The sequence below is a fragment of the Ornithorhynchus anatinus genome, chromosome 8 (assembly GCF_004115215.2).
Source record: "Ornithorhynchus anatinus isolate Pmale09 chromosome 8, mOrnAna1.pri.v4, whole genome shotgun sequence".
Lineage (NCBI taxonomy): Eukaryota > Metazoa > Chordata > Mammalia > Monotremata > Ornithorhynchidae > Ornithorhynchus > Ornithorhynchus anatinus.
In genome coordinates, this window is record NC_041735.1 from 15723839 (window position 1) to 15748960 (window position 25122).

Sequence of the window (25122 nt, forward strand, 5' to 3'; positions counted from 1 at the left end):
TCCCTTGACCATCTTGGTTGCTCTACTCCATACCTTCTCCATCTCTATTCTGTCCTTCCAAATATGGGTCAACTAAAATTGCCCATGGTATTCCCACTTTAGGCATATCAGGTGATAGAGCTGAAAGGATCCAGTCTCCCATGGTCCCAAGTTGCCAGTCCCAGTAACAGAAAATTCTCAAAGCTCCTTTTCTCCAGGTTTTGAAGTTTTTCTAGTGTTCTTTTCCCCTCATACTCGATAACTCTGTGGTTTGTAACAGCAACTATTTTGCATTCTAGGCCAGTCTAATCTTGTGGCATAGGAAGAGGCTGCATTGTGTAGATTTACCATTGGACTTCAGCAATTCCACATGTGCATCACTTAGAAAAAGTCAGGATCCTGATATGCTGTAGTTCCATGTGCTAATCCTTGCTCCTAGGCTTCGTGTGGAAAAAATAGGGAGCTTTCCCGTGCCCAGCTAGGAATGGTGATGATAAATAGACAAGCAAGCTCCCTGGATGGGGTACTTCTTAAATGGCCCAATTAGTCTGCAACCTTATGGCTTTCTGTATAATACCCAAATGAAAAAATAAAGTAGAAATGGAAATTCAACAGACTGAAATACAAAATGATAAAAACGGTTTCCAGTCCCCAATGCAGATAGGTTGATGAAATTTGTTTTGATCAATACTCAGAAGTCCTCGATAAAAGCAGCTGTGGTCTGTAAATTTCCCCATCATGCAACTTGGAAGAATGGGACAGCGGGTTTACTCTTCTGAGACGCTGACCAAAGGCTTTAGGGCTTTAGGGGAATGAGTAAACCTTTACTGAGGGGAGAAGCCAACCCACCCCTTGTGCTTCCAGGATACTGACCCTGTGAAATCACAGTAGTTGGTCTGGGCCTCTTTGGCTATTACAATATTAACTATGTGGTGAGTCATCATGGACTTCTGGGGACACCAATGATTATTTTTTAGATCCAGAATTAAGATAAGGCTCTTTGGCTCCAGAGCCAGACATGTCGATGGAGTTGCCCGTGTCTGACAGCCAAAGAGGTTAATGCTTTATGAATACAGCCGGTAAATTGGATGTGGGAACTCAGTTCCTCCAGCATAGTTAGGAAAATACATTTTTTAAAGAAGGATTTAGATAAAACTGCTTATTAGTAAAGTGAGGCTTACCCAGGATTTTAAAGTTTGTTCTTATCTTCAGTGTTTCTCAAGGGTGGAAACCTCCAGGATGTTCCAGTACTTTGCGGTAGATTTCAGCTGTGTGAAATAGCTTGGAATCTCACTAGAATAAAACTGCCACCGAAGTGGGGAAGTTTTGCAGTTTACATAAAGGAGCACAATGAAAACAATTTGAGGCGGGGTGGGGGGGGAATGAGAGGGGAAAAGGGAAGATGTAGAAGGGCTTACGAAAACAGAGCAAATCGGCTTATTCCATTTCATTTTTAGATGCACTATTAGTTGTATTTTTGTGAGTTCCACTAAGAATAAAGTGTTTTACAGAAACTTTTAAGGAAATGTCTGAGAATGAGCCACTTGATTTTACAGTGTTTCTAGGCTGGAAGGGATAGACAGGGTTCATAGAAACTATTCTGGCCTTCCTTCCTTCTTAACTTTCCCTATCTCCCCACCTCTGATTTCTGAGCAAGTCTTCACCTAAACAATTCCATACATTTAGACAGTGATGAATTTTCTGTTTTTTTGATTGTAATAGCAATAGTAATTTTTTGAAGATCCACTGATTGCAAAGCAGTGTATTAAGGGCTTGGGAAGTACAAAACAACTGTGACATATTTCATTCATTGATTTTATTTACTGAGCGCTTACTGTGTGCAGAGCACTGTACTAAGTAGTGGGAGTGTACAATTCAGCAACAGATAGAGATGATCCCTGCCCAACAGCAGACTCACAGTCTAAAAGGGTGAGACAGACAGCAAAACAAGTAGTCAGGCATCAATACCCTCAAAATAAATAAATAGAATCTTAGGTATATACACATCATTAATAAAGTAAATACAGTAATAAATAATATAAACAAATATGCACATTTCTGTCTGATAGACGCTTAGACTCTAATGGAGAAAACAGAGGTAAAAGTATTTCCACTCAGAGTACTTGGTAAAGAACTGATTATACAGTTGAATAAATATATATGCATATGTACTGATGATGAGTCCCTGTAGGTAGATAAGGGATAACAATGGCAGAGGGAGAGGGGTTTACATTACTTTCGATGCTGGAAATTAGAGATGGTATATTGGAGGAGCCCCTCTCAGGATCACAACTGGAGAGTTTCCGGTACTCCACCAGTTTTGACTATGGGAGGGAGAGTCAAGCAGAGGCATATCCATTCCATTCCTATCTTGTGCAGTGGCTAGCAAGTGGGAGGCAATCTGCTACAAGTCAAAACTCACCTGTGCTGGGCAACAGCGGCATGGGAGAGAGTTGAGGGCGGGGGCCTCAAGTTTATTGAGCAAAAGGAGGCAATGGTAAAACACTTCGGTATCAAGAAAACTCTATGGCTACCCTACGAGAACGATTGCCGATGGAGGTGAGCGTTCCGGGAGAGATGCATCCATGGAGTCGCAATGGGTCGGAGATGACTCGAAAGAGTAAGACAAGATACCGTAGGAGGTGAGCTTTTGTGGGGGCTTTGAGTATGGGAAGAGTTGTGGTAAGATTTAAGGGAGCGGAAGAAGTTCCAAACTGGTGGCAGAAACAGTGTGAGCTAGGCGGCCAAAAGAGTTCAGTTGGGAGAGAGTTAGGTTGAAGATCTAAAGGTCCCTGGTTTGTTCCCAGGTTTTGGCAGCCTGTAGCTTTCTAGACTGTAAGCAAAAACTTCCAGGAATATGAAGAACTGGCTAAATTCCCTGGGCACTGAGAAGATTATTATAATAGGTATGAAAAGTACAAAATACGTAAATGATTCAGTATAAAAAATTGGGTAGCGGGAGAGAAACTTCTAATCATTTTCCCTCGTTTCTGCGACTATGTGCAAGGTCCTTGAAAGATTCTATATATAATGGCAAAATTGCAGACTCACAGAGGTAACTGAGATCTAGGATTTAGGCCAGAGGTTCAGCTAGTCTTCTGCTTCAGTAGAGCAAATAGGGTCAGAATAGAAGCTTGCTATTTTGATTTCCTGTTGAAACAAGAGTAGATTCACAAGTTAAAAGAACAGCACAGTAGCCCCTGGTGTATAAAGACTGTATTTTTTTTTCCTTCGACTTTATTGCATAGTCCTTTAGAAGTTTCTTCCTAAAACATGAGATAGAAAACACTATGCCCTCTCCTGACAACCTCCAGTAGTGCATTATTGAACTATCTCAAGTCAAATAGACCATCTGAGCTATGTGAAGAAAAAAGCCATGACATGAAAATGGATCTATTTCCACTGTTTTCTTATAGCTGAGGACGACATTAATAAGTTGTAGCCAGATATATCTCTTGCATGAAGCAAAAGCTCCTCACTCTTGGCTTCAAAGCTCTCAATCACTTTGCCCCCTCCTACCTCACCTCCTTTTTCTCCTTCTACAGCCCACCCTGTACTCTCCACTCCTCTGTCACTAACCATATCACTGTGCCTCGTTCTGGCCTGTCCCGCCGTCTACTCCTGGCACACGTCCTACCACTGACCTGGAATACCCTCCCTCCTCACATCTGCCAAACTAACCCTCTTCCCCTCTTCAAAGCCCTATTGAGAGGTCACCTCCTCCAGGAGGCCTTCCCAGACTGAGCCCTCCCTTTCCTCTGCCCCTCCTCCCCTCTCTATTCCCCCTATTTCCTCCCTCTGCTCTACCCCCTTCCCCTCCTGACAGCACTTGAGTATATTTGTATATCTTATTTATTAGTCTATTTTATTAATGATGTGTATACATCTATGATTCTATTTATCTATTTTGATGGTATTGATGCCTGACTACTTGTTTTGTTTTGCTGTCTGTTTCTCTGTCTTAGAGAAATTCCCTGCCCAACAACAGGCTCACAGTCTATCTGTTGCCAAATTATACATTCCAAGAGCTTAGTACAGTGCTCTGCACACAGTAAGCACTCAATAAATACAATTGAATGAATGAATGTAGAAAAGCACACATTCTCTTATTCCTGAAACTCCTTTTACAGTAGAGGTTGTTCCCTTCCTCATAGTTCCACCCTGCCCACTGAAAGGCCACTGGCTACCCCTCTGCCTATGGCTGGTCTTCCACCTCCCAGACTTCGTACTTAGTCACTCCTCCACCTCGCCTCAGTCACCTTCATTTCCCCAACTCACTCCTCTCCCGCAGTTGGCCCAAAAGCCATCAATATCCTTCTACCACACTATTCCTAATATGGTCTTCTCAAGTTGTTCCTTTCTCCAGCTTTTCTCCTATCCCCTTTCTCTCAACCACTTTGCTGTTCCCCTTGTCCAGGAGATAAATGAGAATGAAATCTGAGGATGAGCCTTTCAAGGACAAATTCCTCAGTTCCATTTCAAAAGGGGATAGGGGAATTGTCCAGAAAATATTCTGTCAGCATTTCCTTTCTATCTCTTGCTGCACTACGAAAGAATTTATGGATCTGTGCTTTGAGCTCTGTACAATGTGGTCCAATAGATATAACAACAATGATTATTATTATTAATAGTAACACTAACAATAACAGAATAAACTTGCCCACTCCTACTTCGCCTCACTACTCTCCTACTACATCCCAGCCCTCAGACTTTGCTCCTCTAATGCCAATCAACTTGCTATACCTCGAGCTCATCTATCTCGCCACCAACCTCTTACCCACATCATGCCTGTGGCCGGAAACACCTTCCCTCTTCATATCTGACAGAAAGCTACTCTCCTCACCTTCAAAGCTTATTGAAGGCACATCTACAAGAGACTTTCCTTAACTAAGACTTTATTTCCCCTTTTCCCATTCCCTTCTGTCTCCTACTGACTTGCTTTCTTTATTCACCGCCCCCCCCCACCTCCATAGCATTTATTTACATAGCTGTAATTTATTTATATTAATGTTTGTCTCACCATGTAGACAGTAAGTCTATTGTAGTGTTCTCTTGTACTTTCCCAAATGCTTAATACAGTATTCTGCACACAGTAAGTGCTCAATAATATGATTGATTGTGGTATTTGTTAAGTGCTTACTATGTGCCAACTACTGCAATAAGATATAGATATAAAATCTGAGTGTGAACCTGAGCATGAGGGGGTAGATATAGAATACTCAGATCAGGCACAGTCCATGTCCCTTATGGGACTTCACAGTCTATAGGGGAAATAGAATAGGTGTTGAATCCCATTTTACAGATGAGAAACTCTAGGCACAGGGAAGTGAAGTGACTTGCTGAAGGTCAAACAGCAGGCAAGTGGCAGAGCTGAGATTAGAACCCAATTTCTCTGACTTTCACGCTCCTGCTCTTTCCTCCAGGAATGCATGCACAGTATCTTGCTGCCACAGATTCATTGCAATGGCAGACAGCCATGAAGAAAGTTGAGTGGGGAAGATGGGTGTTGGAATTGCACATACAGTTATACACCAAAAAACAACTGGGTAACTTCTCTTGAAAATATGGACCTACTGCAATGGTTTACTTGTGAGGGCACTTACCCTTAGACTTGCATGCAAGTAGTTAGAATCCATTCCAGAACCAACCTCAACATGATAATCATTGGTAAGTAAAAATTACACTGCAAATCCTGCACTTCCCCTCATTTCCTTCTCCCTGCCCTCCCTGCTACCAATGGATTTCCTCCCCTGCTCCCTGCACCCATAAATCAGCCCTCCCTTCCTTTATATTCCCAACTTTCACTCCCTCCTCCCATACTTCATGAAAAAGTATATAAGTGGAAAGGAAGATAATTGAAGAAAGAAAACAATAGATTTTTGTAAATAAGATAATTTTCATTGTTTAAGAATCTTCTGTTGAATCTAGCTCTGAAAAAGACTATGAATAAATAAGATAGACAGTTTTGAGCACTTCAAGAATGACCCTATGTCAGTCCTAAATATTCTAATTCAAATAGCTGGACTTTTGCTTTTCTCTCATGGCTCCCCTTTGATATTATCCACTTTCTTATTGCAGATTTTTTTTCATTTTTTCTGCATTTTTGTAGCATAATTTCTAGGCAACATCATAAACACACTGGGCACGTACTCCAACCCCCAGCTACTTCCTCTCACACTGATCTTTTTCCAAATCTTTTTCTGGTCCAACATTCTGCCTGTTTCGTATTTCAGCAAAAGAGCCAAGAGAATCTCTTTCCTCTGAGCCTGGGAAAATACTATGGCGACCCGCTGAACAGTGATAGATTCCCACAGGACTGGGGGGGCCCACTGTCAGATAGCTCAAAAGTTTGGGGCTGATCCAAAGTGGAAGCTGGGGAGCTTTTGTCAAAGTTTTCAGAATGGAAACCAGATTGAGAGGTTTGTCGGTAGGGGTCAGACTTCGACCCGAAACTAGACCATCAGTTCAGCAAACGACCAGCAAGTGAAAGCCCAGATCAAACCACCAAAACGTTTGCCCCTATGCTGATCCTTTGAATGATAGCTAGGAAACGGCCCTGGTGTGCTCTGTCATCTCTAAATGCATTCCAGGAAACTTGGGCACCCTTCCAGAGTAGGTCTGATCGCTTTAGTAGCCCTTTTTCCTTATGGACTATTTGTGAGGCGGTATCCTATTAGGTAAGCTGAAAGAGAGATTAGGAAAGAGAGGAAATTTTCAACCAGTATGTTTTCCACTGCATAACACATACCAGTGAATATTGCTAAAACACAGATAAAGGAAATGGGCTTTAGATTGTAAGCTTCTTGAAAGCAGGGAATATGCATCTGTTCATCTCTGTTGCACTCCCCCAAATGCTCAGTACAGTCCTCTGAGCTCAGCAGCTGCTCAGTAAATAAACCATCTCTGGTAGAAGAGAGCCATATACGAGTGCTATCTGCTCACTATCAGAGCATCTCTGAGCATTAAACTTAGAGTTATTTAAAGTGTTATTCTTTGAGAATTCAGCTCTTGCTCTCTTTCTAAGGATAACACATGAAACTATAAATATCCGTACATAAGCACAGTCCTGTCCTTCCTGCTTTATCATCATTTCTCTCAGTATTGAAGATGAGTGATCTCAAAGGAAATCTTGGTCTCCAGGCAAGTGGCATTGGAGCTCTAGTAGAAAGAAGCACTGCTTTCTTGCTCTCTCTTTCCCTTGGGTTCACTGGGTGAAATAACAAGAGAGAAGTCTGCAGTGAGAATTCATGAAATCACTGTCTAGACTGTTTAGGGCTTTGAGCATCCCAAGGAGGTTTATTTGAGGGTCCTTTAGATTTGGGAAAATTACATTCTGTTTCTTTAAATCTCTTGTATAGTTTCTGCTAGAACCTAGTTTTGTTATATAAATATATATATTCTCTGAAATTCCCCACCCATATTTAAATCAATAAAGCTGCTATATATATTAATTTTAATTTGGGTGAGGAATTAAAAGAGACTTTAAAAATAATTTTTGTTTTCACAGCACATTGGATGTCAAATTTTCCCTTGGTCCTCAACCTGTTTCTTTTTACTTCTTGCCATTTTCCCATCCATAATCTCCCATAAGTATAAAACTTGCATGCACCAGTGACTGATCTTGGAAGTCATTTGAGTTGTCTGCATCAGTCAATGGTATTTATTGAGCACTTGCTGTGTGCAGAGCACAGTACTAAGTGCTTGGGAGAGTACAATACAACAGAGTTATACATATTCCCCACTCACAGCAATCTTACAGTCTTGAGGATGAGCTTACAGTCTAGAGGGACAAAAAGAAAATGGTGATTACATTTGAAAATGTGAAATTGTGCTTGCAGTCAGTCATCATGCCATTTGGGTATGGATAGAAGGAAACTCTGACCAGAAAACTAGAGAAGTGAAGGGTAGGATACTCAACTCAACACAACTGGACATAATGTATATGAATATCTAATTTTTTAAATATACACAATGAGTATTCTCTTTCTTAAATCGCTTAGAGTTTGAAAATGAAAAGAACACAACAAACTCATTCAGAGATGATCACAGTCTCATACTGAGCTGAAAGACTATGAAATATTTAAACTATCAACACCCTTAGGGTGAAATATAATAAAAAGGAGAGAGGTCCTTCCCTCTCTGAATGAGTAACACTATCTGTTTCTTTCCCTCTGCCTGCATTAGATTTCAGAGATTAAATGTTTTCATTAACGGTGGCGACAAACTTTTTCATAGAAGAAGATGGAAAAGAAACAGTGAAGCAGCATGGCCTAATGGAAAGAACATAGGCCAGGAGTCAGAGGACTTGGGTTCCAATTCCAATTTTGCCAATTGCTTGCTGTGTGATATTGGGCAAGTCACATCTTCTTTGTGCCTCACTTTCATCTACTATAAAATGGGGGTTCAATACCCGTTCTCCCACTAATTTACATTGTGAGCCCAATGTGGAACAGGGACTGTGTCCAACCTGATTAACTTGTATCTAGCCCAGTGTTTAAGAAATACCATTAGAAACAACAACACAAAGAAAGCTTAATGAAGTTAGGATGGCTTATGTCCCTGGAACCAGTATTGGTTTCAAAGAGTTGTTTCCTCTATTAGGTGTCCACAGTCATCATATGTACACAGGGTTAGGAAGATGCTGATAGTCTCACGACCAAAAGGAAACCAGAGGTTCTTATCAAATTTAGCCCTGAAATTTTCATTAAGGAAGTCGCCATTGAAACATATTCCAATTACTTGTAAGCCAATTGGTTGGCTAGGTCAGTAAGTTTAGAGGCAAAGCTCATCTTCATACATTTATAAAGACTTTGGAGCATGGCCAGCTGGAATATTCTAAAGTACAGAAAATGCAGTCTATGGCATACACACTCCTGAGGTTTTGTGTCACCATCATGGATCTTGCAAGTTCTTCAACGAGAGTCGACTCTTGGGTTATATTGTTTAGACTCCTGTAGACCCACCAATCACTTGAAGGGTAGGTACATGCTGGCTCAGCATAAAAATTTACTTTAGAAAGTGACATTTTGTCATAGAGGCTCATTAACACTAACACTCTGATATCTAATCATGATATCCAGTAAACAGAAAAGTTCAGACTGTTGAAGATTGAAAACTGCTACGCTGATCCAGGCACTTTATTATATCCCATCTTGACAACTGCATCAGCCTTCTTGCTGTCTTCCCTTTCTTCCCCGTCTCCAGTCCGTACTTCACTCTGCTGCCCAGATCATTTTTCTAAAAAATATTCAATCCACATATCCCTACTTCTGAAGAGCCCCCAGTGGTTGCCCTCACAACAGAAACTCCTTGCCCTATGCTTTAAAACACTTAAACTTGCTGACCCCCTCCTACCTTACTGCACTGATTTCATACTACAGCCCTATCTGCACACTTCACTCCTTCAACATCAACTTAGTCATTGGACTTCATCTCATCTACCTCACTACCAGTCCCTTTCCCAGTCCTTCCTCTGGCCTGGAACCTCCTTACCCTTCATATTCATCAGATTACCACTCTCTCCTCCTTCAAAGCTTTATTAAAATCATATCTCCTCCAAGAGGCCTTCCCCAAATAAGTCTTCCTTTCCTCCTTGTCTTTCTGTATCACTCTTGCACTTGGAGCTGTACCCTTTAAGCATGTGATATTCATCTCATCCTCAGTCCTGAAGCATTTCTGTACATATTTGTAAATTTTTTTAATGTCTGTCTTCCCCTCTAGCTCCTTGTGGGCAGTGATTTGTCTACCAACTCTATTGTATTGCTCTTCACACCATAAACACTTAATAAATATAACTGATTGAGTGATTTCCATATTTTATCTCCACTGCATAATTCTGTCCTCCCTTTGCTATTTTTGAGGAATAAATGTTAGTTGATTTTTGAAAATATGGATAGACAGTAGGACAAGATGTAGGGTCTGAAGGCACAAGTGTAGCAGAAATTTGCAAACTCTAGGAAGGGTAGGGGAAAACTGAGAAAGGTTATCTTAATTCCCCAAGTTCCCGTTCTAAGCAGAACTTTGGAGAGTACAACAGAAGTAAGAAATGTGGTCTAGACTACTGTTTTACCTTTTTTTCTCACCTCCTTTCCTTCTTTTTATTCTTCTCTATTTACTCCTGCTCCCTTATTTATAGAATAAATTCCCCATGTAAGAGCCACTCTTTCATCTTTATGGGCAGCAAAAACTATGCCCCCAAATGGGGCAATTATGTGAATAAATACAGTGTAGCTTTCCATTATAATCCAATCATTTTCTATATGTGTATGTCCCCACCCATGCAAAGATTATACCATCTAATCACAACGTATATGATATTAAAGTCAAAAGGTGTTGGTTGTCAACAGGTATATCACTGTTATTTGGATTCAGTTTGCTCAGTTATGAGAACATTGGAAAAGTATGATAGGGAGCTGGGTTATTTTATACATCTTCAATGCCAAAGGCAATGTCAGCCAACTTAATTGCTTTGGCAGCACCCTATTAGTGCCAGAATTAAGTGGCTTCCCAATGATTACATTGACTTTCAGTTCCTCTATCATAGCAATAATCAAACAAACAAGCCATTCAGTTAAAAGCCTGTTTCATTCTCTTGAAATCTATTACATCCTTGAGTTTCTTATGCATTGTGCTACATCAAGGCCTTGTTTAAAAAAAAAAAGTAAAGAGAATTGGCGTGAGGAAAAATATGACCAATTCAGGATGCTAAAGAAAATAGCTCATTAACTTGTATTTACCCAGGTGCTTTCCAGGTTTAAAAAGAGAGACTACTCACATTCTACCCAAAAGCAAACAGAAACATAATTCTGTAATGGCATGTATTTAAAATGAATGTTCACTTCACTCTTAATTTCTTTAATATTTACTCTTCATTTAATAGTCATGATATTAAGCATTCCCCAGAATTTTTAACTAATCCAATAGACTTGCTTGTGTTTTGTACACATGACTTAGTGTCCTCTGGAAATAGGCATAGGTGTTCATCAATAGAAAGATTATTCTTGAGCACTTAGTCTCAGTAGGTTAGTTGGGGCCATTTGACTATTGGAAAGAAGGGACAGCCATTGGGCAAAAGGCCTCTCTCCTGCTGTTCACTTCGCTATGCCTTCTCACTGTTGTCTAAAAATAACCCAGTTCTAAGGCCAAGGAGCAGAATGTACCCAAGGGGCAGAGCTCAAAGTTACTGTGGTTGAAAGAGTCAAATGAATAGACAGGGTCATGCAGAGCCCAATGGCCATCCAGAACCCATATCTTACAGGATTAAAGAACTGTTATCCCTCCTACTTAGACTGTGCGTGTCAAGTGAGACAAGAACTATGTCCAACCTGATTAACTGTATCTGCCCCAGTGCTTAGAACAGCATTTAAAACATAGTGCTTAACAAATGCCATAAGTATTAATCAGCCACCTTCCCAGTTCTGTGCTCCTAGAGATTCTCCCCTTCTTCTGCCTCCCCTTACTCAGGGAAGGCAAACTGGGAGCAGAACCTAGGGATGATAGAGCAGGGGCAGGTCCTTGTACCCCATTTATTCTGCATAAGTGCTCTAGAGAGGTACAGTGCATGAAAAGTTTTAGTTTATAGGAACTGTCAGAGTCTTAGTCTGGTCCTGAATTCAGTATGATAGTCACTGTCAATCCCCCATACAAATGAGACTGCTGGGATCAGGGCTGCCTTAGGCAGCAACTTGAAATAAGATCATAAGATATGGTGGATTTTTTAATGCCAGCGTGTCTAGTATTATTAGCAATCGGAGAAAGGCTTGATAATGAGCTTTTTTGTCTCAATTCAGTATAGTAAGGTTGGGAATCACTAGACTGGTCTTGTGGAGACAATAGTAGTGATTTGGGAGGGAGTGTGTATGTGTCTGTGTGTGTACGTGAACCCTTGTAGCTGCATAGGACCAATGGTTGCTGTCACTTGACAGGTGCTGAGATGCGGTGTGGTGATGTCATTGTTCCTGGAGCAGGTTCAGATATTGGACTACTGGTTTGTGATTTGAATCATGTTGCTTTGCATGAACCAGTCTCCCTCAACCAGGAGTTGAAGAAGCAGAAGCAGGAAACTGTTCTGGCTTCCAGATGCAGTCTTCCTGGACTGACTGAGAAGACTGCAGAGGCCAGAACACAGCCTTACCCCTGGCTGTTGACCTATGATGGTAAATTGACCTGGGTTGCCAGGGCCTCTGGGGATGCTGGTCCCATTGTGGAGCACAGCATCAGGGCCACCCCACTCAACAGTGCATGTGCAGTGTCTTGTTATTAGGTCATTGGAGTCCAAGGCCCTACAGCAGGCTCTGTCTAGCAATGCCTGCAGAGTTCATTTATTCAATTCAGTGGTATTTATTGAGCTACTATATGGTCCAGAGGACAATGATGATGATGGTATTGGTTAAGCCCTTATTATGTGCCAAGCACTGTTCTAAGCACTGAGCACTGTTCTGAGAGCTGAGCACTGTCTAAGACAACTAAGCACTGGGGAAGATACCATAAGGGATAAATGAATAAATGATCCTAAGGAGGAGCCTGAGAGTTTGGCAGTGGGTACATAAAATGGATTCTAATCCCGTCTCTGTCATTTGTCTGCTATGTGGCCTTGGGCAAGTCATTTCACTTCTCTGTGCCTCATCTGAAAAATGGGGATTAAACCCTAAGCAGGACAGGGACCGATTCCAACTTCATATACTTGTATCCACCCAGTGGCTATTACAGTATCTTTGGTAAATACCACAGTTATTATTACAAGATTGAAATGCATAAAGATGACAAAAGACCAACCCTGAACACAAATAAGAAGAGCTCAAAGATATTGTGGTTGAAAGAGCCAAATGAATAGAGTCATGCAGAGCCCAAAGGCCATCTGGAACCCATATTTTACAGGATTAAAGAACTGTTATCCCTCCTTCTTAGACTGTGTGTGTCAAGTGAGACAGGAACTATGTCCAACTTGATTAATTTGTATCTGCCCCAGTGCTTAGAACAGCATTTAAAACATAGCATTTAACAAATGCCATAAGTATTTATCAGCCACCTTCCCAGCTTTCTGCTGCTAGATTCTTCCCTTCTTCTGCCTCCCCCTGCTCAGTGAAGGCAAACTGGGAGCAGAACCTAGAGATGATAGAGCAGGGGCAGGTCCTTGGCATCAGGGTCCAGTACTTCATTCAGTAGCATTTATTGAGCCCTTACGGTGTGCAAAGCACTGTACCAAGCGCTCAGGAAAGTACAATATAACAACAGACACATTCCCTGCCCACAATGAGATCACAGTCTAGAGGTCTGATGGGTTGAAAGAGCGCACACTACTGCTGAAATATTAATTTAGCACTTATAAAATTTATTCTGTATGGTTTTATAAGGGAGAGATTCAATCATATTTATTGAGCGCTTACTGCATAAAACCCTGTATTAAGCTTTTTCTGCTAAAAGTAATTTTCAGGATACTTATGTGTCCTTTTGCTCTCTGTTTCGTTCGTATCCTTTAGCAGTTTGTTGAAATAATGCAAAATATTTATTTTTGTAGCTCCAATTGTAGCTGAATAGCTGTAGTTCAAGGTGAGTTGACAAAGCAGTCACAAGAGGTAACTTGTTTTGTTGGTGCTGGTTTGTTGATTGTTTGAGTGGTGAGAGGCTTGCTGAATTCACTAATGTAACTAAACGCTGTTAATTTCACAACCTTAATGGGTTTCATTTGTCACTTACGACAGTGCCAAATCAAGAAATATTTTCTTTCTACCTCAGTTATAAAAATAAAAAAAAGGAAGCTGACAGCACATCTGTGATTTGTTGGTGCTGAGACAAGCAGTTAAGAGATTTTAAACAAGGGTAAGTGGAATGGCCAAATTTACTGTGGTACAACAAAGCGGCACTAAAAACTCACAAATAACAGTTTTAAAACATTGCTTTTCTAAACACTGTGTGATTACAAGTAATCTGGGAAGTGTAAATTGGCCTTTTGTAATGTTTATTTCGCAGAACTAGTACCTTCCTTTGCCCTAATGCTGTTACATTAAAAAGACAAACAGAAAGCCACTTATCTTGGCTCCAACTGCTAATGATCACAGCTCCTTGAATAATCCTTTCTGAGCGCTTGTGGTTGGGAGCTCAGCTCAGACTCTGACCTCCATGCCTCCTGTCATTCACCGAGTCAAACTGAAAATATCAAGAAAAATCATTTTCCAGGAACAACTGTGAATTAGGAGAGTTGAAACAAATTTCGAGTTGAATTTTTCTGTTGGCCAATCCAGTCTTTCAAATTTCTCAGTTACAAAAGCACTGTTATTTTGATCTTGAGTGTAATGGAAAAGACTGATATAGAGTTTATAATAATGTCTCAGAACATAATTTATTTTTAATAAAGCAAGCATTGAATTTTAATTAAAGTACAGATAATTTAAAATATATTTCTTGAAGTTGCATTACATTCTGCTTCTATCAGGTAGGACTGTTTTTTAATGTTCTATTCCAAGAGAACAATGCCACTTTTTACAAGGGGTCAGCTTCTTCATCTTCCTTTTGCTTACATTTTTCTCATTTTAAGTTCTATATGTAATAACTGTAATATGATCCTGATGATGATGGAACTTAAGCCATTACGACATGTCATGCGCAAGATATTCAGATCACAGACCCTAGCCTACTAAGAATTTATAGCCTGAGATAGGTAGTGCAGGTGTTTAATCCCCATTTTACAAATAAGGAAAGTGAGGCACAGAGAAGTTAAGTGACTTACGCGTGGTCACACAGTAGGCAAGTGGTGGAATTGAACCTGGATCCCCCAACAATCATACCCAAATTCTTTCCAGTAGACTCTGCTACTTCTTCTGATGGTACTTAACTTTATAGTGCTATTGGAATGCTAATGCTATGGGCTTGGGAGTCAGAGGTCATGGGTTCTAATCCCATCTCCGCCACTTGTCTGCTCTGTAACCTTGGGCAAGTCACTTAACTTTTCTGTGCCTCAATTCCCTCAGCTGTAAAATGGGGATTAAGATTGTGAGCCCCATGTGGGACAACCTGATTGCCTAATATCTACCCCAGAGCTTAGAACAGTGCTTGGCACATAGTAAGCGCTTAACAAATACCAACATTATTATTAAGGGTAGCTTGGTGTGAGAATTAACGATTAGACTGGCAAACTATCAATTCAACAGTCAATATTTATCAGATGCCTACTATTTGCAGAGCAATGTATGAAGTCACAAAGAAAAGAGCAATAGGATTAAGATTCATTCATCCAGTTGTAATTCTTGAGCTAATAGTGTGTGCAGAACATTGTACTAAGTGCTTGGGAGAGTACAATACAACAATGAACAGGCACATTCCCTGCACACAAGCTTACAGTCTAAAGGAAGGGAAACAGACAACAATACGATTAAATAAAATACATTTAGGTATATAAGTGGTGTGGAATTGGAAGGGGGATGAACAAAGGGAGCAAGTCAGGGCAACACAGAAGGGAGTGGGTGAAGAGGAAAGCGAGGGATTAATCTGGGAAGGTCTCTTGGAGGAGATGTGCCTTCAACAAGGCTTTGAAGAAGGGAAGAGTAATTGTCTGTTGGATTTGAGGAAGGAGGGAGTTCCAGGCCAGAGGTAGGAGGTGGGCTAGGGGTCAGCAGCCCTTACAGTCTAGTGGATGAGACCAGTCCTGAAATAATTTATAGATAAACATTTGGGAAAGTAAAATACAACAGATTTGGTAGGCATGATCCTTGCCCACAAGGAGTTTACAATCCATAGGGGGAGAAAGATAATTAAAATAGATTAGGGTTAGGGGAAATAGATAGAGTATAAGAATATCAAGGGGCAAAAGTCAAGGTGCGTAAGGGTTACACAACCAAGACTACAGTTGATGCGAAGGGAAGGGCAGATGACGAAATAAAGGGCTTAATCAGGGAGGGTCTCTTGGAGAGGATGTGATTTTAGGAGGGTTTTGAAGGTGGAGAAAGTGGTGGACTGTCAGATATGAAAGGGGTAGGACTTCCAGGCCTGAGGAAGAACATTAAAATGAACTACTTTGTTTGGGAAAGAATTAGCATCTCTCCGAATTCTGCTTACAGAAGATGGGTGAGTTTCAGAATTCTGTAGTCCAGCCGATGGACATTAGAAAGTTAGCAGATCTCTTTTACCTTATCAGAGATTTGGAGAGCAACATAAACAACCGGGACTATGGATCTGTCTCTGCTAAATATACGAAAGATGAGACTGTTGTTTATCATTTTGCTCTTACCTGGAAACGATATTTATTTTCAAGGTCCTAAAAATTCAACACTTTAAAAAATGACACTTAAAACAAATTTCAACCTTTGTAACTTCTGGGATTGCTGTTTTGGGAAACTATACAACTAATTGTATTTAATATTAATATGAATATATACAAATATATATGAGTTATGTGAGAAAACAGTGTCAATCGATATTGAGCACTTACTGTGTGCCGAGCAATATAACAGTTTGTAGAGATGTTCCTTGCTCACAAGAGGTTTACAGTCTAGAGAGGGATATATGTTGAACTATCAACTGACTTGTCATCATTTTATTATAGTGAGAGCTATTTACCTAAAGTACAGTGACAAATAACATGTTTGTCCATTTCTCTTAAAATTATAAACAAAGAATGTACTTGCAAAGCCCTTCCATTCAAAAACTCCACCATACCTGACTTGCTTTCTTGCATAAGCCTCCAGATGCTTTGGCATCTACTACCAGGTCAGTCACTCAGCTTTTACATGTTTGGCAGGGTTCCCTGACCAGAGCCCTTATGTTCTTGATGCAAAGTCTGGCTTGCCAAGAAAGGTTTCCTTTTCTCAAGTGCAGTACACATTCATTTCACTTGTCATCCTTCATTGCCTGGCTATTGGAACAATTGACAGCTGCATCAGGTGTCTGACGTGCCTTTTGAGACTCCTATAATTCCTGGCATTTGCAGACATGATATGTTTTTAACCGTGTCCTATAAATACAACCTTTTTCAAAAGATTGACTGCATGTTTATACAGTGGTTTTTCTATAATAAAAATCCTGGGCTGTTTACTTCCAGGCCTAAGTTTGACTAGGACACAGAGGGCTGGATACAATTCCAGCAACAATTTAGAGATGAAGCCAGAGTTTTTCTCATTTGTTCTCCTTCCTACTCAGACTTTGAGTCCCATGTGGGATAGGGACAGTGTTATGTCGTCTTGTTTTTGTCCGTCTGTATCCCCCGATTAGACTGTAAGCCTGTCATTGGGCAGGGATTGTCTCTATCTTTTGCCAAATTGTCCATTCCAAGCACTTAGTTCAGTGCTCTGCACAAAGTAAGCACTCAATAAATACTATTGAATAAATGATCGTCTTGTATCTACCCTAGCACCGGGTACATATTAAGCACTTAATAAATATAATAATTTTTTTTTTAAAAAAAAAACTATCTCCATTTAAATTATCCCCTTACTACTGTATGCTCACTCCCCCGTCCCCATCCCTGAATTGTCCCTGATGACTTACTGGGCACCAGTGGTGTGCTTCCTATCACCCACCTATCACCTTGGTGGATACCCACTTCCTATTGTGAACTTGGAGCCTAAAGGAGAAGTAGGTGTAGCATTGTCAATCAGTACCACGATTTACATCCAGTCGCTTATTTCTCAAGTGACTCCAAAGAATAGGCCACTCTCTCTTGTTGTAAAGCAGACGCGGAGCCTTAGAGCAGATGATGATAACAAATACTAATAGAAATAATGGTATTTGTTAAGCACTTATTATGTGCTAAGCTCTGTACTAAGATCTGTTGCCAAATTGTACATTCCAAGCATTTAGTACAGTGCTCTGCACATAGAAAGCACTCAATAAGTACTCTTGAATGCATACAAAATAATCCAGTCGGACACAGTCCCTCTCCCACCTGGGACTCTCAGAGTGAGGGGGACGGAGATCAGTTATTTAAATTCCACTGTACAGATGAGGAAACTGATGCATCAAGCTAAGTTAAGTGATTTGCCCTGGGTCACACAGCAGGCAAGTGACAGCTGAGATGAGAACCCAGGCCCTCTGATTCCTTAGTCTCTGCTCTTTCCACTATGCCACCTTGCTAAGCCTTGTGCTACAGCCAGTCCCGAAGTGGCTCTCCTACCTCCTCAGAAAACAACCTATCTCCTCAATCCCTATCTCATCTAGCTGCCTCAGAAACCTGGGTGCCAGAGATCTGGCTAACTTTCATGAAAGAATATTTCATGGGTGTCCTGAACGATGCCCAAGATTAGTTTATCCCTTCCCCATCTACTCCCTTGCCCAAATGTGGTGTCCTGAAATATGGCTTCATAGAGTAAGTGGAAGAAAAATGGACCTAGCACTAAAGAAGAAGATAGTGCTTTTACTTTTATAATGTTTGAAAATTTCTTACTCATTTTAATTCTAGAGTATTTATAGAAGAGACAGCAGAGAACTCCAGGAAGTGATGGAGGTTTTTCCAAAAGTCCAAGCTTGTGTTTCTTTAACGTGTTTTTTTTTCAGCTACAAGTGAGGAGAAAGAGTTATTAAATGTACAGCAGCTGAGCTAGTAAAGTGATTTACATCCTGCTTAGAGGCCCAGCCTTGAATATGATAAGTTTGCCTGTCTAAAAGATTGAGCTGAAGAGGGAAATTCTCCAATAGATTGCAGGGCAACTCTTCTCTGAGCAGAATGAAATCTGATAGTGAAATGTAGGTTGAAATTAGTTGGCTCGGGGCAGTGTTTGCACTCAAGGGTATCTTTGCAAGAGCAACTAACTTTAATTCTCCAGATATTTTAGTAAATTACAGATAAGAGCAACCTAGCCTGTCAATCATGGAGCCAAGAGCTTGCCTCCTCTTTTCCGGGCTCTCGTTCTTTCAAGTATCTTAGGTAGGAAGGATTAGAGAGGAAGTGACTATGAAAGCATTGGCACCTGTTATTTGCAGTTGGCAGGAAATGCTGCAGGACAGAAGGTAACATTAAAAAGTAGGAAATAAATTTAACAGAAGGAATGTTAAACCCCCTGCTGCAATCCAGAGACGGGGGAGGGGAATGAAGAGCATTGATAATTCTGTGCTTGCTTTTGACAGCCCGTGCCTGTGTTTATATTTCCATACCTGCCATTTGGCATTAGACGTGCTCCAAATGCACATGGAGTGCCTTTACTTGCCAGCAGCCAATGGAAGCCCAGGATTCATTTGAGGCTGTTGTCCTTGGGCTTGGGTTGGATCGTGAATCGTTTTACATCTCTCTTTAAAGGAAAGCAGAGGCAACATAAATAGTATACTTTCCTAGATCAAGAGGAAAAGAGGAAACACAGGTGTTTTGCTCCACTAAGATGGATCAGAGCCACTTCTCATGCCCAGACAGGATTCCCAGCACCTACCAGCGAGCTTCTAGTGTATGTGCATCATGATATTTCTGACAGGAAGGTTGGTGGAGGAAAATGAGCCAGTCTTGTGTTAAGGCAGGTGTACAAGCAGGTGCCTGGAGAAGACTTGGTATTGGTGGGACAGTGAGAGGTGATCAAGTTAGTCCCTTTCAGTATTAACCAAGGAAAGGGAAAGGAGGTTCATGAATTTTGTATTTGAAATAAGGATAATGTTTTCATAGTAAATCTACAGGAAATTCTGAAGAAACAATTGTAAAAGCCATTTTGTTTTAGACTTCTCTCCCTTACCACGTATTTTTAAAGCACTGAGACAGAACTATTGTATATTGCATATGTTTGTCAGTAGTCACTACTTTTGGAAAAATTGTAGGAAAATTAGGTTAGGTCAAACCTGGTGGACTATAGTAAGCCCATGTCTCCCATCTCCTCAATAACATCCACATCAAACAGAAACTTCTTGCCATTGCCTTTGGGCAGGCAATGCTAATTGTCTATAACTATATATTTATTGTTATATTGTGCTCTTCCAAGTGCTTAGTACAGTGTTCTGCACACAGTAATTGCTAAATAGATTTGAATGAATGAATGAATAAAAGCATTCAATCAGCTCACCCCATCCTACCTCACTGATCTCCTATTATAGGCCAGCCCATACACTCTGCAATAGAAGAGCTTATTGACTGTGCCCCAATTTTGTCTATCTCTCCAAAGACCCACTTCCTACAGCTTCCCCCTAACCTGGAACTCCCTGCCCCTCCATGTATGCCATATGTGCCACTCTCTCACCTTCAAGCAACATGGCTCAGTGGAAAGAACTCGGGCTTTGGGGTCAGAGGTCTTGGGTTCTAATCCCAGCTCCACCACTTGTCAGCTGTGTGACTTTGGGCAAGTCACTTAACTTCTCTGTCCCTCAGTTACCTCATCTGTAAAATGGGGATTAAGACTGTGAGCCCCATGTGGGACAACCTGATTACCTTGTACCCCCACAGTGCTTAGCACAGTGCTTGGCACATAGTAAGTGCTTAACAAATGCTATTATTGTTATTATTATTCAAAGCATAATTAAGGTCACACCTCCTCCAAAAGACCTTCTCCAATTAATTCCTCTTTCCCCCAGCCTGCTCTCCCTTTTGCATCATCTACTTGGATCTGTGACCTTTGGACATTTGACATTAGCCCCACCTCCCACCCCACAGCAATTATATACATATCTTTATACACTGTAAGTTATGATGATTTCTATCTTCCCCTCTAGACTGTGAGCTCATAATAGGAAGGGAACATGTCTGCAAATTCTGTTGTGCGATGTTATTCCAAGTGCTTCATTGTCATCTTCTTTTTTAAGGTATTTTTCACTATGTGCCAGGCACCATCCGCTTCTCCCTCTACTCCCTCTACCGCCCCCCCCACCTCTCCGCAGCTTAACCCTCTTTCCCCCCATTTCCCTCTGCTCCTCCCCCCTACCTTCCCATTCCCTCAGCACTGTACTCGTCCGCTCAACTGTATATATTTTCATTACCCTATTTATTTTGTTAATGAAATGTACATCGCCTTGATTCTATTTAGTTGCCATTGTTTTTACGAGATGTTCTTCTCCTTAACTCTATTTATTGCCACTGTTCTTGTCTGTCCGTCTCCCCCGATTAGACTGTAAGCCCGTCAAACGGCAGGGACTGTCTCTCTCTGTTGCCAACTTACTCATTCCAAGCGCTTAGTACAGTACTCTGCACATAGTAAGCGCTCAATAAATACTATTGAATGAATGAATGAATGAACCATCCTAAGCCCTGGGGTAGATACAAGATAATCATGTTGGACGCAATCCCTGTCCCACATCTTAATCCCCATTTCGCACATGAGGTAACTGAGGCACCGAGAAGTGAAATGACTTGCCCTAGATCACTTGCCCTAGATCAATCACTTAAATGGATTAATTGATTCATTCATTGAAGAGCACTGTACGAAGCACTCAGGAAAGTACAATATGGTAGAGTTTGTGGACATGATCCCGGCCCTCAAGAAGCATATAATTTTATTAGAGGAGACAGACCTTAAAATACATTACACAGAGGGAAAGTGACAGATCGTTAGGATCTGTACATAAGTGCTGTGGGCAGGGCGAGTATCAAAATGCTTAAAGGGTATAGACCCAAATTCATAGGTGATGTAGAGGGAAGGGCAAACATGTGGAAAAATAGGAGGTTGGTCAAGAAGGCCTTCTTGAAGGAGATATGATTTTAGTAGGGCTTTGAAGATGGGGAGAGTGGTGGTTTGTCAGATACGAAGGAAGAGGAAGTTCCAGGTCAGAGGGAGGATGTGAGCAAGGGGTTGACAGTGAGACAGGAGAGGTTGAAGAACAGTGAGTAGGTAGGTGTTAGAAGAGTGAAGTGTGTAGGCTCAGTTGTAGTCAGGTCAGGTAGGAAGGGGAGAGCTGATCGCCACATATAAACCCTCTCTTCATGCCTGCAAATGATCAGAAACCTATCCTCAAAACTTTGAAGTATTAGTTTAACTGTATTATTTGAAATTCCTATTTTCTTAGGATGCAGTTCTTACCATGAGATTTGAACTTCAATTTTAAAAAATAACTATAAGGCTAATAGTACATTAAACTAATACTTTACTGAATTACAGTGAGTGTCTTGCCAAAGAGCATTTTGCATCCTTAGCAATAGCCTATTAGCTGGTCATAATTAGCACTATTAGAATGAATTTCAAATGAATTTGTTATGATTGTCAGGCTACTTTAAATTTTTCTTACCCTCCTTTGAACCTCTTGCATGAAATTCTCTAAGCGAGGCCACAGTTCTTCAAATTAGACCTTTGGTTCAGGTCATTGCAGCGGTTAACTCCAAAATCCCAGCCATTATTACACTGACCTTGATCAGCACAGGGAAGTTGCCCTTGAGGGATGAAGACACATTTGTAAGGAAAAGTTAATTCACAGGCAGGGTTGTTTTCAGTCTTTTCCCCTCCTATACGTATAGAAATGAGAGCACAGAGCAGGAAAAGGTGGGGGAAGGTTATTTGGTTCAAACCTTGCCTTCGGGCAAGTGACCAACCAAATCATCGAGGTACCATAGATGACTCGCCCTTTCTTGTAGATTTCTAGAAGTGAAGACCCCTGCAGTATATTCCAGTGCTTTATTCTCCTGATAGAAAAGACGTTTTTTGTTCTAGCCAAACAAATTCTCCTTGCATTAAACCTCTAGACTGTAAGCACCTCCTCTAGACTGTAAACTCCTTATGAGGTGAGAATGTATCTACCAACTCTTTTGTATGATACTCTGCCTAGTATTCAGTGCTCTGCACACAGTAAACACGTAATAAATGCCATTGATTGATTGATGCCCAATACCTATTAAGCCTAATACCTCGTGTTTAGACTTTGTAGTACATGGAGAAAAACTGATTGATCTTCCCAATAAAAAGCATTCAAATACTTGAATGTTTATTAGATTATTAGAGAAACAGCATGACCCAATAGAAAGAGCACATGCCTGAGCATCAGAGAACCTGGATTCTAATTAATCAATCAGTCAATTGTATTTATAGAGTGCTTACTATGTCCAGTGCACTGTACTAAGCACTTGGGAGAGTTCACTACAACAGAATTAGCAGGCATAAACCCAGTTCCGCCACTTGCCTGTTGTTACATCTGGGGCAAGCAACTTAACTTTTCTGAACCTTAGTTTCCTCATCTGTAACAAGTGGATCCCGAAAACTAGGTCACAGACTTTGATCCTTGTGTGGAACAGGGACTCTGTCCAATCTGATTATTTTACTTAGTTTATTAGGGTTTACCTTGTACTGTGCTTGGCACAATAAGCACATAGCAAATATCCACACTTATTGTCATGTTTCCTTGGGCAAACAACCTAGAGAAGAAGGGAATCAGGTGAATTGATTTTTTATAGTATTTATTCTCCCTTTCTTCCTTTCCTTTCTCCTCCTCCTCTCTTTCCCTCCTTCTCCTCATTCTTCTCCTCCCTCCCTCTTCCTTGATCCCTTCTCTACCTTCTCTCTTCCTCTCCCATCCCTCCTTCTCCTCTCTCTCTGTCTCTCCATTTTTCCATTCTATCTTCTCTTCCCCTTTCTCTTTTCTGGATTCTCTTCCCTCTAGCTTGCCCCCATCCTCTCTAGACAGCTCTGCTGTGACTCTTCAAGGAGAGCTTATATGGAACATTCTAGGGACCCTAGTAGCAGAAAGGAACTGAACATTGTAAATTCTTCCCGCTCAGTAGAAGAGTTACCCACAAACATTCAATTTGACAAGAATGTGGTGCTTTACTGATTGTTTAAAGGTCCAGATAATATGACATTTACTTAAGTGCATAGCATTTCCCATCTTCCCCTGTTTTTCCATCATCTCGCTTTCCCTTTTATCTTTTTTTCCTTCTTCTCCAGTCATCTCTCCCATCTTCCCCCTTTCCCCCCTTCATCCTTTTTCCCCTTTCAAGCTGAATCCTTGCTTCAGAAAAAGGTGAAAGTTCTCCTCATGCAAGTGTTTGGCTCACGATAATAGTCTTCCATCTTCCTCTTATTGTATTCCACTCTCATTTTCCCACAGAGCTTTAAAAAACAACAGTTTTAACCCTAGAGTTGACTTGCAATAAATTGATATGAAGTAGAAAATTGTGGTGCCTATTGAGGCTATATGTTCTTCAGGAGAAGTATAAAGTCAGCTTATGAGATCGTAGCACACACTAGCCACTCTTTATCACAAATACTTGAGAGAGTGGGGAAGATTTTCTGCTCTTCATCGAAGGGAAAGAGCCTGAGATTCTCTGGAAAAAAAAAAAGTAAAAAGAGAAGAAGTAAGGAGAGCTGGTTTTTGAGCCCTCCTGAAATGAGGAGAGAGACATATTGACCAAAACTCTCCACCCGCTTTGATTGTCTCCGAGACATTGGTCGCAGTGCACACAGGGGTTCCTGTGACCTGGTCAGAACTCTCATTGAATAGGTTGTTTTGGTGCTAAGCCAGGATCAACAGATTCCTGCTGCCTGGATTGTTCCCACAAAAGGGTCTGGTGCTATGAGTTGTTTTGAAAGAGACTGCTCTATAAATATTAATGCCCGGCTTCAGGATCAATCTTTGTATTAAGGAAAAGCAGATCTAAGTTCTAAACAGGTGGTAGATATTTTCATGGTATATTTTTAACAGACTAGTTAGATATTTTCCCTGAAAATTTACAGGCTTTAAACCAACCCTTTACATTGCCTCTAATGAATTTTTGTTACATTTAGTGATTTTAATTTCTTCAAGTCAAGTTTTTGTTAGGAAAAATAGCATCCTGTGTCCTTAGGCTCTAGTTTCAAACATCCTATGATATGTCATGACTGATTGATGGTTTGGTGTAGTATGGTGTCTTTTTGGAAGTGGCAAAATATATGTAGTTGTATTCTGGACGGGGCACCAACTTTTGCTTTGAAAATGGAAGTGAAACTTAGGTAGTTGGAACACTAAGGCGATAAGGGAGTGGGGGGTGAGAGAGAGAGAGACACTATAAGCTTCTTGTGGGCAGGGAGTGTGATTGTCAATTCAGTTTTATTGTACTCTCCCAAGTGTTTAATACGGTGTTCTGCACACAGTAAGTGCTCAGTAAATACCATTGAATTATTGGAAGGAAAGAATGGGGCATGCAAAAGGGAAGGAAATTAGGAGAAGAAAGGAAGGAGGAATACAACGTGAAGAAGGAATTCATGAATTCATTCAATCGCATTTATTAAGCACTTACTGTGTGCAGAGCACTGTACTAAGCATTTGGTAAAGTATGAAAGGGAGTTG

General features: G+C 40.8%; 1 protein-coding gene and 1 non-coding gene across 2 annotated transcripts in view; both read left to right on the forward strand.

Moving 5' to 3' along the window:
* The window catches only part of CDH4 (cadherin 4), a 678282-nt gene that overhangs the window by 195501 nt on the left and 457659 nt on the right, over positions 1-25122 (forward strand). The window lies entirely within an intron of this gene.
* On the forward strand, positions 2254-2391 carry LOC114813959. Its single transcript, XR_003761703.1, has one exon. It is a non-coding gene; the product is annotated as a small nucleolar RNA SNORA7 (small nucleolar RNA).